Below are 8,195 nucleotides of genomic sequence, written 5' to 3' on the forward strand. Positions count from 1 at the left end.
TTTGTTTTTATATTTAAATATTATTTTCCACTTTTTTTTTGTTTTTAAATGAGTAATTAATCTAGGACTAGCACGTGCTACCCCGGCATTTGCTTGGTACATAAGGTTCAAAGTTTCCTTTCCTTTTTTTTTTAAACTTTATATTTTACAATTTTTCCCCCACAATATTTAAGGTTTTCGATGTTTAGTTCTTTTTCTTCTGCGAAGCACGAGTTTTCTTTCATGGTCCCTCATCACTTTAAACTATTGGTACACCAGTGGCAATGTTAACTGCTTTCTGCGCAGCCTCTTCAGCTTGGTGGGCTTGTAGTACAGCTACAGCTTCATCAACCTTGTAACAAAGAGACTCTGGAGACTCAAGCATATGAAGAAGTTCTGAGTTATCAATCTCTAGTAACATGCCTGTGACTTTACCAGCCAATGTGGGGTGCATGGCTCGAATAAGAGGAAACGACCTTTCACCCAACATCTGCTTTTGCTCTTGAAGAGGGACAGATGCCAACATGTAAGCAGTCAAAGGCCCTTGAGCTTGTACATGAAGAGGAGGCCGATGCATGGTGACTTGAGGTTGTGCATTTAGGTGTTGCTGACGATTGCGAACTCCCACAGCGTATTTATACTGCGGCACAGTGCGGACAGCAGGAGTAGCTGCTGCAGCAGAAGCTGCAGGACAGGGACCCATGGTCTCTGTTGATGTGGAACTTGTGAATAAGCTGGTCTCATGGTACTAAATGGTGGTCTAGGAGCAGCTGGGCAGATAGCACCGGGTATATTTTGGAATGGATGAGGTCTGGCACCCTGAGCAGCCCAGCGAGGTCTTGGTCTTAATTGAGCAGTTTGGCTAGGAAGGTAGTACGCAGCATGGTTCTGAGTCTGTGGAATAGCTGCCATGAAGTAACCTGAAGGAGGTGCTGGCTGGTAGGGGTTGATCACGGGGTTGGGCACAGCTCAGACACTCGCCGTTCTCTGCATGTACTGATGAGTGAGGTGAGCCTGGCGCTCTTCTTTGTGCTGAGCTAAAGCTATATACAGTGGTTTCGTGGATACAATTCTACCATTCATTTCTTTAAGTGCTTTAGTGGCTTCTTCAGGGGAGGAGAAACATACAAAACCAAATCCTTTGCTGCGATCACCCTCCATCATAACCTTTGCGCTAGTGATTGTACCAAATGGAGAAAACTCTTTGCGGAGACGTTCGTCATCAATGCCATCATCAAGATTTTTCACATATAAGTTAACACCCTGATATCTGGTGATCCTGTCTAGCTTCATCTGCTCAAATTTGCGCTTAAGTTCCGTCTGTCATTCCACTCTTGTCTGAGCTCGACCAACATAGATTTGTTTTCCATTGAGCACCTTTCCATTCATCTCATCAACAGCTTTCTGTGCATCTTCATGCCTCTCAAAGTTCACAAATCCAAAACCTTTGGACTTCCCACTTTCATCGGTCATTATTTCCACACTTAAGGCAGGCCCAAACTTGCCAAAGAGATGCCCAAGGCGCTCATCATCCATGTCCTCTCCAAAATTCTTGATGTAAAATAAACATTGGTAAACTCTTTAGCCCTAGCTCCGAGTTCTGTTTCTCGTTCTTTGTGAGACTTAAAACGTCCAACAAATACTTTGCGATCATTTAGAAGCATCCCGTTCAATTTTTCAATAGCTCTTTCAGCTGCTTCCTGTGTGTCAAAATGCACAAATCCATAGCCCTTGGAACCATTTTCATCACAAACCACCTTACATGAGAGGATGTTACCAAATGCTGAAAATGCATCATACACTGCTTTGTTGTCAATGGATTTGTCCAAATTTTTCATGAATATGTTGCCCACTCCACTTTTACGGAGAGATGGATCACGCTGAGACCACGTTATGCGTACTGGCTTGCCCTTCACAACATAAAAATTCATGGTGTCCAAAGCACGCTCCGCGTCCGCCGGCTGCAGGAAGTTCACATACGCGTAGCCCAAGGAGCGCTGGGTGATCATGTCCCTGCAGAGCCGGATGGAGAGGATGGGCCCGGTTGGGCTGAACTTCTCTTAGAGCATCGCGTCCGTCACGTCGGGGTGTAGTTCTCCCACGTAGAACGAGGCCATGGGGTACCTGGGGGCGCTGGGGTTCATCTCGGCACGGCTACCAGCAGGGCCACAGTCCACGACCGGGTCGATCCGCTGTCGCTGGGTGCTGAATGCTGGCTAGGGAGCGAAGTTGGCGATGTTGGGTCCTGGCAGCGGGAAGGCCTCGCGAGTCTCTTCATTCCTCCTTGGAGATGCTTTGGGACCACGGGCAGGCGAGTAGGTCTGAGCTGCACAGGGGATAAGGTGAAGAACCTCCTCCTGCACCCACATCTTATACCCCTCACTGCACTCGACCCGCCCCTCGCCTCTGACTCCAGGACCCTATGCAAGCTTCAGTGCCTGAGGAGGAGGTGATTGGGAGGCAAAGGGGATGAGGAAAGAGCCTAAAAAAAGGGAGTAGTAGGTGGGGGCGGGGCTGCGGCGGGTGTCTTAACTCAATTCTTAATCATCACAACCTCATAGGATTTCCAAGGCTTTAAATTTTATGCAAGCAGTCTACAACTTTCTTCGGCAAAGAGGGTAGTGGATTCAAGTAACTGACCATCAGTTAACTGACAACTGCTTTAAGCCTTGTGTCCTCAAGGTCATCTTCTTACCGTCATCTTGTACATCATAGCACCAGGGCTCCATCCCACCAGAAACTTAAAATCAGCCCATGCATTGCAAACATAGTGTGCTATCATTCCTTCTGAACATTTCCAATCATTGATATGGTCTCAGAAGGGAGCAGGAGTCTCTGAGAACTTTTCTTCTTTGAGGGTGGAAGAGGAAGCCACTGAAGACCCAAACGTTGGTATCCCCTTAGTCACCATGACTACCAGGTTTGGCCCTCTTCTTCTCTTCCTTCACCCCATTGCTAAAATTTAGAGTGTGTTATTGCACTGTTTCTGGGAAGTTCCGTTCTCATCCCCACTAGGACTTTTCCAACCCAGTAGAAGTCAATAAAGTAGGTTCTGTCAATGATGTAAGAAACCCTACAGTAAAAACCACTGGAGGGTCAAGTTTGGTAAATTTCCACTCAACAGCACATGACAACAGGACTAGATCAACTGCAGGTTGTTGCTCCCCAACACCAATCCTCCACACCCCTCCCCACACATGGCTTCCTTCTCAGTGCACTCACCTGGTTCAGTGGAGAATGTCAGAACTGAGGGCTAATGTCCCCAGGGATGTAGCCCTTTCATTCTAGGCTTGTGCCCTCTGGAGTGTGAGGTATAGCCTAAGGCTCTCACTTTCAAATCTGGAATAATGTGACTTTCTCACCCTCCCAGCCCTGGAGCTCTAGGATCTTACTGGACAGAGTCCAGAAGAATCCAGGAAAACCTGTGCATGCCCAAATATCTGCACAAGCTGCTGCAGGCCTGTCATTCCATGCTCTTTCACTCACCCTTTTTGTTTGTTTGTTTGTTTTAATTCATGAAAAATGCATTGTCCCTCATAGGCCTGGGCTTCTGAAAAGTATCTGTGATACAAAGCTGGTCCAGACATCATTAATGGGCTTAGAGTCTTGCAGAATGAATAGTTAAGCAATGAATTTTTAAATCATGTTCCATATGATCATGACTCTTTTTTTCAGGATCCATAAGATAGGATCATTACTCTCCTACATCTTTGAGTAAACTATGAATTAAGTTTGAAGATCACACTTGATTCATAGTTTGTCTTCAAACTTGATTCATAGTTTACTTGAAAATATGGAACAATCTACCCAAGCCTATCCTCTGGGACCTAAAACAAAACAAAAAATTAAAAAAAAGGTCATAGTCAAATAATACTTAACTTAGGGAGATCTGGTGGCCTAGTGGTAAGGAATAGTTCTGTCAATACAAAGGTACACCATTCAAATCCACCATCTGCTCTGCAAGAGAAAGATGAACAATTTTCTCCCATTAGATTTACTGCCTCTGAAAACCCACCAGAAGGTCAGTTGTGGGTTCATTCCAACTTGACACTACACAACAACAATATGCCTCAAGTTTGAAGATAGGGTCTGTACCAATTTTGAGTCTTCTGTGTATTTCTCCTGCCTGATATAGAATCTAACACAAGAAACCTGGGAACAGAAGAAATTTCAAAGAAAAGCAGGAAGGCAGGATTTTATAAAACCCCAATTCTGAGACTCAGAGGTGTAAGAACCAGGTATCAGAAACTCAGTTTCTGGTAAAGTGCCGCTAACCCCACCCCACCAGCTTGAGTAATTCCCACCGTGATTAATCAACTGCCATAACGTGCCCTGGCCTGTGGGGAACGTCAACGGTGACCCTAGGAGGGGACGAAAATGAATGGGAGGGGGGACAGAAGGCACCAAAGCAGGAAGACAAGTCAAATCTCTGATCAGGTCTTCCTTTTATTGAAAGCACTCACAGTTTATATAAAGAAGCATAATGGGGGAGGAGAAGTATGCAATGAGGGAGAATAACATGTTGTTTCCAGTAAGCTGAAAGTTATCTGGTAAACAGAAGCTTAGCAGGGCGTTTGCAGTAAACCAAAACCTATCCTCCCAGGGTGGGGCAACATGCCCAGACATGTCCATAGAGAATTACAAAATGGCTTCTGAGAATTACAAAATGGCTTCAGCTAAGTAGAACAAGCAACTCCCAGCAATAAAGTGGAATTCTTCTTCTTTGTAAGGCCACAAACTCTGTTGTTCATTGTATGAAAGAACTATGATGGTCCATTGACTAAATTAATTGGCTGCTAACCAAGATTTGTCTTCTATCAATTCCTGGGGATTTGTTTGATTCCAAGTCCTTCAGAGCAGGCTGCACTTTTGTTTTTCATCAGTATTATTACCATCTTAATCATGTTAGTTCTTGAAATTCTTCTGTATCAGTCAATAATTTTTGGTACAGTACCTGGCCAAATGACTGGAAAAGATCCATATACTCATTTCAAAACATGACTACCCCACAGAGTCTGGAAATTATCAAACAATATCGCTATAACACATACAAGCAAAAGCCTGCTGAAGATTATCCAAAAACAACTGGAGCAATACATCAACAGAGAATTCTCAGAAATACATACTGGGTCTACAAGAAATTGTGGCACTAGAGATGTTATCACCAATACCAGATGGATCTTGGCAGAAAATAAAGAGGACCAGAAGAATATCTATCTATGTTTCATTGACCATGTGAAGACATTTGTCTGTATTGATCACAACAAACTGTGGCTAACCTTGAGGAGAATGGGAATCCCAGAACATTTGATTGTGGTTATGTGAAACCTATACTTAGACCAGGAAGTAATCCTCAGAACAGAGCAAGTAACCATTATGTTGTTCAAAGTCATGAATGGAGTGCGTCAGAGATGCGTGTTGTCTCCATACCTTTTCAATTTTTATGCGGAATTGATCCTTCAGAAGATAGATTTACGAAGAGGAATGTGTCATCAGGACTGGAGAAAGACTCATCAACAACCTATGTTATGCAGATGACACAAACTTGCTTGTAGAACCTGAGGAGAACCAGAAGTGCTTGCTGCAGAAAACCAAGGGCTGTAGACTTCACTATAGATTGAAGCTCAACATCAAGAAGACAGCGATTCTCACCACTGGACCAACTGGCACCATCATGACAGATGGAGAAGAAATTGAGGTTGCTAACACTCACAGCTTGCTTTGCTTCATAATCAACACTCCTGACACCAGCATCCAAGAAATTAAAAGATAAATGGCACTGGAGAGATCTGCTGTCACAGACTTCTCGAGATTACTGAGATGCAATGATGTTAGTCCAGAGATTAAAGCACACCTGAACTAGGCCATGGTCTTTGCAATCACTTGTTATACATCAGAGAGCCAGACAATGACTAATGATGACAGAGAAGAATCGATGCCTTTGATTTGCAGTACTGGAGAAGGGCCTTGACTGCCGTGAGAACAAGCAGGTCGGTCTCGGAGAAACCGAGTTTCTTTGGAGACTAGAATTATTAACCACCTTTTCACATATTTTGGGCACATGGCTAGGAAGGACTGGTTCTTGGAGAAGGACATCATGCTCAGAAGGATGGAGGGACAACAAAGGAGCAGAAGATCCCACATGAGACGGATTGATTCAGTATCTAGGACAATGAGGATTGGGTGTCTGTCAGTGAGACTGGCTCAGTACAGGGCAGGCTTTAGAGCTGTTGTACACAAAGTCGCTATAAATCCCAGATGACACAATGGCACATAAAAAAACCACCACTAAGACTGGTGATTCAAATCTCTCCATTCCCCCACAGGAAAAAGAGGAAGCAATTGGATTCCATGAAGCTACACACAGACCTTAGAATCCCTATGAGTAGTTCTACATTATCCAACGGGATCAAAATGACTTGGAATTGACTTAATTATTGTGGTTGGTAGATGGTTTCATTGTTTTAGAATGTCATTAAAGTAAATAATAAGAATGGTAAGCTCACCAAAGGTAAAATTGTTGCTTTTGTTAGATGTTGTGGATTCACCCATACAAAGGAAGTTAATATTCATATTGATCATTGTAAACATTGTCACTGTTCCTATTAAGCAATGGTAGAATAATATGTTTACAATGGGAGAAAATATAAGTGTACCTAGGAGAACATTGTCAAAGGGAGGCTCTAGTTGCCTTATTTGTGTGTGTGCAGAAAAGGTAAACTTTGCACTTTCTGTGAACACCCTGTGAGTCGAGATTGGCCACCTCCTCATAGCTGCCCCAGCCTGTGGGGACTTTCAACGCTGACTCTAGGAGGGGAAGAACAAGAATGGTGGAGACAGGAGGCACACAAGCAGAATGACAACTCTGTTCTCTGATCAAGTCTTCATTTTATTGAAAACACTCACAGTATATATATATAGGAGCACAATGGGGGGAGGAGAAGTACGCAGTGGGGGAGAATAACATGTCATTTCCAGTAAGCTGAAAGTTATCTGGTAAACAGAAACTTAGCAGGGCATTCACAGTAAATGGCAACCTATCCTCCCAGGGTGGGGCAACATGACCAGACATGTCCTTAGAGAATTACAAAATGGCTTCAGAGAATTACAAAATGGCCTCAGCTAGTTAGAACAAACGGCTCCCAGCACATAGCCCAGAGCCAGGCTCTGCGCCCAGTCAGGGGAGCAGGTCTCATCCCAAACTGCTAAGCAGAAGAGAGAACATTGACAAGTTAGATGATCTTAAGTAGGCACAATTTTATTATTTTGTAATCCCAAAGAGAAAGATCTAAAATAACTTGGCACATTTGAAAACATTCTACAAAGAGATTTGAGCACTTGCACTCCAGGAGACAGAGAACAGGGCATGAAGGGAGTGGGACAGTAGGACGAGGCTGGTCTTTGACACTTTGTTTCTTACACTGTTGCGCTTTTAAAGTCCTCTTGGTCCAGCTCAGCGGAAGCCCCAGAGCAGCACCCAGAGCCCCTTGAGGGCTGGCTGCAGCAGTCAGAGCTCTGGTGCCTTTGGCGGTGGGACCTGTGGTGTCTGTGGTGGCTCAGGCAGCAGCCACCTCTCCCAGAGCTGCAGCAGCCCCCAGAAATAGAGCCACAACAGGAAGAGACTGGAGGCAGGCATGGGACAGCACACTTTGGTCGACTCTTGGGGGGACATTTGGGAGGACATTAAGGGGCAAGACGCTTGGCAGGGGCCTGGCACTGCTGCTAGCTCTGCTGGCAGGACATTATTAGCAAAAGACCAGTCAGCCTAGATAGAAATGAAAAAGCCATCAGTGCACAGTGTTAAGCAGATCTGCCCTTCACCCAGGATAGTCTAGTCCCCTCACTCTAGTAGAAGCTGCTTTATGAACAAGAGCTTGAAACAGAACTTGGAAAATGATTGAAAGGAAATAGACAAGAGCTATCTGGCTTGAATTTTGCTCTTCTCTATCTAAAGGTGTGACCTTGTACTTCCCCCAATTGAAACCACTATTGACTCAATTCTTTTTTTTTAATGATTTAAGGAAAATTTATTAAAGCAAGAATTTTATAATCCAAATTACGTTTCCTTGCTCAGTTATCAGTTCTGTTACCTAAATCAGAACTGACATTCTGAGCTATTCTACAGTAAAGAATTACAAAATTAAAGAAAGGAATGCTTTAAATTTTTGTACTTTGCTGAAAATTCTTCTTCCCAGAGTCTATAAAACATTAATTTG

General features: G+C 43.9%; 2 pseudogenes; both read right to left on the reverse strand.

The window, feature by feature from the left end:
• Positions 1-238: 238 nt before the first annotated feature.
• Positions 239-2,123, reverse strand: LOC102875318 (annotated as a pseudogene).
• A 72-nt stretch (positions 2,124-2,195) lies between these two features.
• Positions 2,196-8,195, reverse strand: part of LOC102875718 — a 10,393-nt pseudogene continuing 4,393 nt past the window's right edge.

This window comes from Elephantulus edwardii, unplaced genomic scaffold, assembly GCF_000299155.1.
Source record: "Elephantulus edwardii isolate Elephantulus edwardi_28Jun2011 unplaced genomic scaffold, EleEdw1.0 scaffold00176, whole genome shotgun sequence".
Lineage (NCBI taxonomy): Eukaryota > Metazoa > Chordata > Mammalia > Macroscelidea > Macroscelididae > Elephantulus > Elephantulus edwardii.